Source organism: Papio anubis, chromosome 4 (assembly GCF_008728515.1).
Source record: "Papio anubis isolate 15944 chromosome 4, Panubis1.0, whole genome shotgun sequence".
Taxonomy (NCBI): Eukaryota; Metazoa; Chordata; class Mammalia; order Primates; family Cercopithecidae; genus Papio; species Papio anubis.
This window is the reverse complement of record NC_044979.1, coordinates 162,703,739-162,714,996: the sequence shown is the minus strand read 5'-3', so window position 1 is coordinate 162,714,996 and position 11,258 is coordinate 162,703,739. Positions and strand designations below refer to the sequence as shown.

The following is an 11,258-nucleotide window of genomic DNA, read 5'->3' as shown; positions in this document are numbered from 1 at the left end:
AAACCCCATCTCTACTAAAAACACAAAAAACTAGCCGGGCGTGGTGGCAGCGCCTGTAGTCCCAACTACTCGGGAGGCTGAGGCAGGAGAATGGCAGGAACCCGGGAGGCGGAGCTTGCAATGAGCCGAGATCCAGCCACTGCACTCCAGCCTGGGCGACAGAGCGAGACTCCGTCTCAACAATAACAACAAAAAATATAGATAGATAGATAGATAGATAGATAGATAGATAGATAGATAGATAAATGTATATATACACACATACAATTCTATTTGTCAATTAAACATAAATAAAAATAAATTGATGCAAAGTACATAAATTATTATATTAATAAGAATTCATGTTCTCTCTCCCTTGAGCACGCCACTGAAGATCCTGGTGTTGCCATGGAACACCGCCCTGCCTGTAGTTACCGGTATTTTAAGAACAGGCCATACCCAAAGTCTCGCTTCTTCCAAGGCGTCCCTGATGCCAAGATTCGCATCTTTGACCTGGGGCAGAAGAAGGCAAAAGTGGATGAGTTTCCGCTTTATGGCCACGTGGTGTCAGATGAAGTTGAGTCCCTGTCCTCTGAAGCCCGGGAGGCTGCCCGAATTTGTGCCAGTGAGTACATGGTAAAAAGCTGTGCCAAAGACGCTTCCATATTCGGGTGTGGCTCCACTCCTTCCAGGTCATCTGCATCAACAAGATGTCCTGTGCTGGGGCTCACAGGCTCAAACAGGCATGCGAGGTACCTTTGGAAAGCCCCAGGGCACCATGACCAGGGTTCACATCAGCCAAGTTATCATGTCCATCTGCACCAAGATGCAGAACAAGGAGCACGTGATTGAAGCCCTAGGCAGGGCCGAGTTCAAGTTCCCTGGTCCCCAGAAGATCCACATCTCAAAGAAGTGGGGCTTCATTAAGTTCAGTGTGGATGAATTTGAAGACATGGTGACTGAGAAGTGGCTCATCCCAGATGGCTGTGGGATCAAGTACATCCCCACTTCTGGCCCTCTGGACAAGTTGCAGACTCGGCACTCATGAGGGCTTCCACTGTGCTGCCCCCTCTTAATACTCATCAATAAATTATACTTCCTGTCCATCTAAAAAATAATAAATAAATAAATAATTCATGAAAATGTTTGTCCCTAGACAACCTCAGTGCTTTAAGTTGCTCTGAGATCTATAGTTGAACACTAAAGTGTTTAAACTTTATCTCATGCTGTATATGTCCCAGTCACATTACAGACTAGAAGGCTCTGGCCTACACAGTGAGCATCTAAGAGTGTTATGTTACATTTAGCGTGGTGTTAACCCAAGGGATCCCATGTTCTTCATCAGTGTACTGCCATTTTGCTGAAGAGAAAGAATAGGCAATCAATAAAACATGGACAACTTCAAGCAATGAAAGTATGAATGAGCCATTAAATAGAGCACTTTCCTTAAAACTTAAAATGACGAATGAATTGTGTTTGTCAAGAAAGGAAATTTTGATAAATGGAAAATTGACCTCATAACAATATTTCAAGTTATTATTATTATTATTTGTATTTTATAAAGTTGCTGCGAATTCAAAACACTTTTGGGGACATTTCTTCCAATACTTTCTTTTGTGTCGAAAGAAGGAAAGAGAAAGAGAAAAAACATTTGAAAACTTCAGAAAGTGGAACCTGACAGCCACCTCTCTATAGAAAGGTAAAGGAATGAGCCCCTTAGAAAGTTCATTCAGCATGTCAATGATGGATTATTATGTTTTCATGTTATTAACATATTAGAGATAGCCTCACACTTCATAAATTAATATCTATATTATTCAGAGTCGCCTTTCCTGTTACTTTTTCTCAGTAACCAACAAATACACTATGCTTCTTCTATTTATTTTAAATATTTTAAAGTATTTAAGTGAATGCACTATGTTTTATTTGTTTAGAGTGTATTTATTTTACTGTGCGGCTCACTACACAGATCCTCATGACCTGCAATCTCTGGTGCTAAGCTTACACCGTATTTATTTTTTCTCCCCATCTACTTCTTTGTCTATGCAGTTTTCCTATTATTATACATGGGTAGTTTGAAAACTATCCAAGTATTTTTCAAAGCCAGTTAATTGTCTTATTTCAACACCAGAAATACATGTTGTTATGTGATCTGAATTTCACTATTATCAAAATATTCTTATCCATGACAAAGAAAAATGGGACGCCTTACAAAATCTCCAGTTCCTCTGTAATATGAGCTCTAATACACTGCTGCCCAGTGTCTCTTTTACCCCACAAAGTTATTAATCTCCTTATAGACAGCAAACTAACTTTCCTTTTACACCCAGGTTTTACCTGGCTTGCAGTTTGTCAACTGCTTCTTTTTAAAAGATTTGAAAATTACCATATACTTTCTGAAATATACATTTTCATAGTTTAAGTTTATTTTAAAATTACATTTGAAATATTAAACTGAAAAAGTACTTATATTAAAATATTTCTCTAACTCCTTTTCTCTTTTGATACTTAACTTTGATTTTGTTGTTCATTTCATCCATATGTTTGTCTTTCATAGAATACATATGTTATTGTACTTCTTAAAAGACCCATTCACTATTGCCTTTAACAATTTTGAATGTTAGATATTTATACATGTGAGTCATGACAATTATTATAGCTTACTATATAAAATACACATAATCAAACTAAAGCTTTTCAAATAAAAATATAATTCTGATATTAGAACTCATTTCCTTCATATACTAAAACTTCTGGGAAAAGAAAAAGCTGAGTACATCATTATTCCAGCAAACTTACATTTTTTTCAAAGCTCGTTCTTAGAAGACATGCCAAAGATGTTTTGGATTAAAGCTTCATAAGCATTTATGAGGGCTGGGTCATTTTAGGGAAACTTAAAAAGCGGTGAACTTCAGCATGTTTGCTGAACTTGGACAAGCCACTTAACCAATTTGGATATCCATTGGTAAATCCATTTGGATAAACTTGGTAAAATAAAGCTGGGACTTCTGGCCCTTTTTGAAATCTATTATTATAAAATAAATGAATAGATGCACTCAGTTATTAAAAGAAGGCCTTTTACTTTGAAGAGTACTTTAAATACATAGTATTAGTTTCAATGGGAAATATGCCAATACCATTACTATCCTTCAACATTAACCATAATAACAAATAATCATTGAATTATAAATATTTACATAGAAATTGAATAAAGTTTAATGCATTCTTAAAAGAAGGCATACTGCTACTTCAAGTAAAGTCTAATCTAAAATCCCACCCAAAGCAAAGAAAATTACAAATATAACCATGATCTATTGAGCAATTCTAGAGAACTAAGAGCTCTATCATTTAACGTTAATATAGGTTGAGAAAACAGAAAGGGGTAAATAAATGTCTTTATCAAATTCCAGTTGAAAAGTATTTTAGTAGCTGTTAATTTTACTGTTAAGTGCAAAAATTTCATAATAACATCAGCTCCATACATTTTGAAATATAATCACAATATCCCAGGTTTAGGAAAGCAACTATTCACAGTATCTTAGGACCACAGTTAAATACAAATATAAGCCATCTCATTGCCAAGCACTTTATTTTATACTCTATAGCATATATTCTTATCATGAAACAGTCAACAGCTGTTGCCCAGGGGCCTCTGGGCCCCACAGGCAATACATAAGAACATTATGCTAGATTTTTGTAGTAGCCATCAAGCTTGCAGCTCTCATGCAAATTATGTTTTCATTATCATAGTTCATGTTTAACCATCTATTTCCAGTTACATCAAATTATTCATTATCCTACTAACCAACCCCAAACTACTACATATGGTCATGATATTTATTCCCTTAAAATTACTACATATTTTAAATTACTGTAAATCTTGACAACTAATTTGATGACAAATCTCTAACCTACTGAAAGTAATTGTTCTCCCATTGATAATCCCTTAGCACATTAAAAAGTGAACAAATTCCGATAAGAACAAATATAACACAATAATCCTCTATGTATACACTATAGTAAATGAAATATTAATATTTTGGCTTCTGTTCTTTCTGTGGTTAAAAATAATGTTGAAGGAGTAACATCAGCAAGATGATGATGAAAAGGAAGTTTCCAGCACTCCTCACAGAAACATCAATTTAAACAACCATCCATGCATGAAAATACTTTGCCAAGAGCTAAGGAATCCATATGACAGATTACAACGCCTGGGTAAAGTACAGAAATAAAGAAAGATGGATTGAAGATGGGAGTAAGGACAGTTTCACATTACTCACATCACCTCTCCCCTGAACTTGTTTAGCATAGCACAGTGCCACCAGTGATATCTTCCACACAGGGGAAGAAGAGTGAAGTTAACACGTGATTTTACTGTGGTCTTCACCATCATGCCCCTTCAGGGCCAGCTTTCAGATCCACCCCAGGGCTAGGCTAGCTCCTGCAGCCTCAGGATTCAGGCCAGCCCCTGTGGATGCTGGCCCCATACCTGCCTTCATAGACTCAGCCTCTGGGCCCATCCCAATGGACCTAGACTTCAGTCCTGTCACCATGAACACAGTTACTAGGTCCACCCCAGTGGACCCCAGCAACACACTAGACCCCATGTACCCAGGATCCAGGCTTATACCTGTAGACCCAAGCTTCAGGCTCACCCCTGTGCAATGAGGCAGCAGGCCCATCTACACAAACCTAAATTCCATGTCTGCCTACTCCTGCAAACCCAGACATCAGACTGGACCTGGTGGACCCAAAAGCCGGGGCTGCTCATCTACTTATTGAGGTACCAGGTCAGCTGTTTCAAGGACTCCAGCAGCAAGTGTACACAGATATCCCAGAAACATCCTGCTCAGAATCTGTACATGGGTTGATTGGTGAAGGACTCTGTTTGCTGAAGCCTGTCTGTAAAGATTAGAAGAGATGTGGCCGGGCACCGTGGCTCAAGCCTGTAATCCCAGAACTTTGGGAGGCTGAGGCGTGTGGATCACAAGATCAGGAGATCAAGACCATCCTGGCTAACATGGTGAAACCCTGTCTCTACTAAAAACACAAAAAAATCAGCCAGGCATGGTGGCGAGTGCCTGTAGTCCCAGCTGCTAGGGAGGCTGAGGTGGGAGAATGGCGTGAACCCGGGAGGCAGAGCCTGCAGTGAGCGGAGATCGCGCCACTGCACTCCAGCTTACTTCTTCAAATACATAGAACATAATGCAAGACCAAAAAAAAAAAAAAAAAAGTCAAATAATCAGGGAAATCTGACATCACCAGAAGAGGAAAAAATAAAAGAACCAGTAACTAGCTCTAAAAAATACAGATGTATGAACTGCCTGACAAATAATTCAAAATAATCCTCTTAAGGAAGCTCAGTGAACTACAGAGGAGAACAAACAACCAAATAAAATCATAAAAACAATACATGAACAAATTTAGAAGTTTAACAAAAAAATATAAACTATAAAAAAAGAACAAAACAGGAATTCTGGGACTGAGGAACATAATAACTGAATAGAAAAACTTCTTGGAAAGCTTCAAGAGCATCCAAATGTTAAACTTACAATGTTACATTCAATATACTCATTGTAAGTTGAAAATATTGTAAGTAAAAGATGCATTTAATACAACTAGCCTACCAAACATCACAGTTTAGTCTAGCCCACCTTAACTGTGTTCAGAACACCTAAATTAGCTCATGCTGGGCAAACTCATCTAACACAAAGTCTATTTTATAATAAAGTGTCGAAAATCTCATGTACCACTTACTGCTAGCCTGGGAAAAGATCAAAGTTCAAAATTTAAAGTATAACAAAATTGTGATGGTGTTACACCATTGTAAAGTCAAAAAATTGTAAGTCAAACCACTGAAATTTGAGAACCATCTGTACTTGATCAAACAGAAGAAAAAATCAGGGAGCTCAACAGGTCGTTTGAGATTTGCCAGATAGCAGAACAGAAAGATAAAAGAAGGAAAAATAGTGAAGAAACACAACAGAAGTTATAGCTGAACATCAAGCAAACAATATATGTATTATGAAAATTCTAGAAGCAACAGAGGAAAAGAAAATGACTGAAAATTTATTTAAAGAAATAATGACAGAAAATTTCACAAATCTGGAGAGGAAAATGAACACCCAGATATATGAAGCCTGAAGAACCTCAGTTAGATAGAATATAAAGAAATCTTCACCAGATATACTATAATCAAATTCTCAAAAGTAAAAAATACAGTGTCATAAAAGCATACTGTAGTTTTGACTCCTCATGAGGGAAGAGAGAGACCCTCTCATATTGTTTTATACTCAGTACCTGTTTTAAGAAAAAAGGAAGTGAAACCAAAGACAGGCAGCCCGTGCCAGGTCCAAAACCGGGCCTGGGCCTGCCTGGCCTAAACCTAGTAGTTAAAAATTAACAAATTAACTCATGACTTAGAAACTGATGTTATCCATAGATTCCTGGTATTGTATAAAATAACATTGTGAAACTCCCTGCTCTGTTCTGTTTCACTCTGACTACCGGTGCATGCAGCCCCTGTCACGTGCCTCCTGCTCGCGCAAATCAACCATGACCCTTTCTGTGAAATCTTTAGTGTTGTGAGCCCTTAAAAGGGACAGAAATTGTGTACTTGGGGAGCTTGGACTTTAAGGCAGTAGCTTGCTGATGCTCCCAGCTGAATAAAGCACTTCCTTCTACAACTCGGTGTCTGAGAGGTTTTGTCTGCGGCTCATCCTGCTACACTCAGAGAAAGAAAAAGTGACTCTTCACATGTAAAGGAACCCTCATGAGGACGGTAAGCAAATTTTCCAGCAGAAACTTTGGAAACCAGGAGAAAGTGAGATTATCTGTTCAAAGTACTGAAAGGAAAAGAAAATCTGCCAATAAGTCTACCATACTCTGCAAATCTGACCTTTGGAAATGGAGAGATAAAAGATCTTCGAGAAAAACTGAGGAATTTCATTACGACCAGACCTGCCTGACAATAAATGACAAAAGGAGTTATTTAAATTAGAATGAAAGGATGTTAGCCAACAACTTGAGAACATGTAAAAATATAAAGCTCACTGTAAAGATAAGAATATAGTCCACTTCAAAATATTCTAATGAGTCAAGGATGATGTAAAAATCACTTCTAACTGTAGTAGAAAGTTTAAAAGACAAAAGTATTAAAATAACTTTACGCTAATTTGTTAACGGATACGTAGTATACAAAAGATGTAAATTGTGACATTAATAACATAAAATGTGGTGAGAGAAGGTAAATATAGTTTTTATATGTAGCCAAAGTTATTATTGGCTTAAAACAAACTGTTAGAACTAAAAAAGATTTTACATAAGCAACAAGGTAACCACAAAGAAAAAAATATGTGTTGTAGGTACACAAAAGATAAAGAGAGAAGAATCAAAGCATACCACTGCAAAAAAAGAAAAAAAAAAAGTCAAATTACAAGGAGAGCAAGAGAGGAGGAAAGAAGAAAAGAAACTACAAAACAATCAGAAAACAATTAACAAAGTGACAATAGTAAGTCAAATAAATAAATATCTGATTTAAATGTAAATGAATTATACTTTCTAACCGGAAGATATAGAGTGACTAAAATGAATGAAAAGACAGTATCTAACTATATGTTCCATACAAGAGACTCACTGTATCTTTAAGGGTACACATAAGCTGAAAGTGAAGGAATGGAAAAAGATATTCCATTCACATGCTAACAAAAAGGGAGCACTAATTGCTATACTTATTTGAAACAAAATAGACTTTAAGTAGAAACTGTCACAAGAGACAAAGAAAGTCATTATATAATGATAAAGCGGTCAGATCATCTCAAGAGCGTGTAACAATTGTAAATATAGGTGCACCCATTAATGGGGCACTTAAATGTACAAAACAAATGTGAAGAGAACTAAAGAGAGAAATAGGTAGCAATACAATAAGTTGACACTTAAAAGAAAAGGCTGTGTAGGGACCAGTCCTAAATGTATAACAGAGACAACTGTCACTCTGCATGACTGTGAACTGTTGTCATATTTAGGAGTCCCAGACCTTGGCATAAATTGGACTTGGAACAATACTGCCATATTTTCCAGCAAGTATCACTGGAACAAGTCATTCCAAGTTTTCTAAGTTGAGTTACGTATACATTGAGCCTTTTATTGTCACATGTAACAGAAAATTCAACTCAAACCACCTTAAGAAAAACAAAAACAAAAACAAAAAGCAAAATGTAGAATTTATCCAGATAGCTGGTACCAAGAGCGAGTTAACCAAAACCTGCAAGCTTCAATTTTATCTATGTCTTGACTCTACATTGGATACCTTTTCTGTTTTCTCTCTTTTCCTACAGACTTCCAAGTTCTGGTGATAAGGTCCTTGCAAAATGACCCAGAAATATACTTTATATTTACAGCATGACTTAGCAGAAAAGACAACTCTGTTTTCCCAATTGTTCTCTAAAGAGTCACGATTGAGTCTCATTGAATTGTACTGGATACCATGTCCTCCAGAACAATCACTGTGACTAATGGCATGCAAAATTTTAATGTCAGTGTTAGGATCATATTATTTCAACTGGACTCTGGAATTAACAACATCCAATCTAGGAGGACGAACACTTTACCCATACGAAGGCCAATTAAACAGAATGGGCAGCCGGGCACAGTGGCTCACGCTTGTAGTCCCAGTATTTTAGGAGGCCAAGGTGAGTGGATCACGAGGTCAGGAGTTCAAGACCAGCCTGGCCAACATGGTGAAACCTTGTCTCAACTAAAAACACAAAAATTAGCTGGGTGTGGTGGTGCATGCCTGTAATCCCAGTTACTCATGAGGCTGAGAGAGAATTGCTTGAACCTGGGAGGCGGGGGTTGCAGTGAGACGAGATTGTGTCACTACACTGTAGCTTGGTTGACAGAGCGAGACTCCATCTCAAAAAAAAAGGCATACATTTGTCCAATATGCTTCCTCTTTCAGAAGAAATTGGAACAGAGAATAGAATGGCACTAAACTTTCTAGTGAGTAACAAAGCATCAAGGAATCAAGTCAATAAGGAAATGAATGAGGCAATTAGGTATTGTTGACAATAGCTTCTGTTATATTTTAAAAGGTGTTAGGTATTTTTAGATCAGGTAGACAAATATATCTTTGATTGTTTGTCTAGCTTTCAGTTTCCTGGAGTATAAATCATCTAGGATATTTTAATTTGAATAAGTTTAAAGCAGTCAAAGTTTTTTTTAAAATCAAACATATAAATAACCTTCATTTCAAAGTTTAAAGTTTAAGAAGTATTACACTTGAGCTCCTGTATACTATTTATAAAGAATGACAGATCTTGCTTAGAACAAGCCTATTTTTTTAAGAAGAAATTGGACTTCCAGCAACGCTATCATTATTAAAATCCTGTTTTAAAAGATACATACTACTCTCCACTCCATAATTATTATTCACACTTAATTATGGAAATATATTGTATTAGAGATTCAATGTTTTAATTTTCAATTACCATTCGTTTATAATAAGTTAGCATATGTATTGAGTTTAAATGTAAACTCTACTTTTAATATTATACTTATTATCATAACTAAAAATGCATCATAACTGATACCTTCTGCAGACCTAGGTAGACTTAATGGAAGAGTAGAAGAGTAGTTAATATTTAACAACATTTCAAGTAAATACACATAAAACTATATAATTATCCCTCATCTTCATCTCTATGATTTTTTTCTTTAATCAGTTAACTGTCAATCTTGCAACTTTCATATCAACTCTAAGAAAAGAAGAGGTCGTTGTTCACTCACTAAAGAGCAATGTAAATAATGTTTATTTTACTGTATACAGTGATAGATGTGTATAATTATTTATTTCATTAATTGGTTTAAATATTTCATCCTATTGACCCAGAGGGCATTTTAATTACATGGGAAACCAACAGCAGCCTCTACCTTGAAAAACAGTAAATCAAAAACAGTATCACATCCCTGGAGGGAAGCCAGAGATTAGTGCCACCCTCAAGGGCTTGAAAGACACGGAGAGGTGATTCCACTCCCTGTTCAAATCTCCTGTTTGGCCTGTGCAGACGACAAATGGATCTTGGAGAACGACGGTGGATTATCATAAGCTTACCCAAGTGTAACTCCAATTGCAGCTGCTGTACCAGATGTGGTTTCGTTGCTTGAGCAAATTACCACATCTCCTGGTACCTGGTATGCAGCCATTGATTTGGCAAATGCCTTTTTCTCCATTCCTGTCCAGAAGGCCCACCAGAAGCAATTTGCCTTCAGCTGGCAAAGCCAGCAATAAACCATTACTGTCCTACTTCAGGGGTATATCAACTCTCCAGCTTTGTGCCATAATCTTGTTTGCAGAGATCTTGATTGTTTTTCCCTTCCACAGGATATCACACTGGTCCATTGCATTGATAACATTATGCTGATTGGATCCAGTGAGTGATAAGTAACAAACACACTGTACTTACGGCTGAGACATTTAAATGCCAGGAGATGGGAAATAAATCTGACTAAAATTCAGGGACCTTCTTCCTCAGTAAAATTTCTAGGGGTCCAGTGGTTGGGGCCTGTTGAGATATGCCTTCTAAGGTAAAGGGTAAGTTGCTACCTTTGGCCCCTCCTACAACCAAGAGGCACAATGCCTAGTGGGCCTACTTGGATTTTGGAGGCAACACATTCATCATTTGGGTATGTTACTCTGGCCCATTTATCAAGTGATCCAAAAGGCTGCCAGCTTTGAGTGGAATCCAGAACAGGAGAAGGCTCTGCAACAGGTCCAGGCTGCTGCGCAAATCTACTACTCCACAACAGAGGTAAGGAAGAGTATGAGTGGAACACACGAGATCCCTTAGGGCATCTCTTAGTATTACCATGCCCTGTGATTAAGGTCAATGGGAAACCACAAGAGCCCAATCTGGGCAGGACTACAAATAGCTCCAGACTCTTTAGAAATGAAGGTTTGAGGTCACTTCACCAGGTAAAGAACCATGACTACTGAGGTGCTTGCTGAAGGCAAAAGGAATATAGAATGAGTAGTAGAAGAAAGTAGTCATCAATACCAGCTACGGCCACATGACCAATTGCAGAAAAGAGGACTATAATTATAATGAGTATTTCCTTCTTATTTTGTTAAGAACATGTTTGTGCATGTGTACACTTGTACTAACATATCTTCATTTTATTTCCTTTCTTTTTTCTTTGTCATGTGACATAAGATTTATTGACTTCATATGAGAATTTAAGTGTTGTTAACTTTATGTAATAGCATCTGGGTTGGAGATGGA

At 37.2% G+C, this 11,258-nt stretch overlaps 1 pseudogene; it reads left to right on the top strand.

The window, feature by feature from the left end:
- The first annotated feature begins 262 nt into the window (after nt 1–262).
- On the top strand, nt 263–1,461 carry LOC101001499 (annotated as a pseudogene).
- Nucleotides 1,462–11,258: the final 9,797 nt, after the last annotated feature.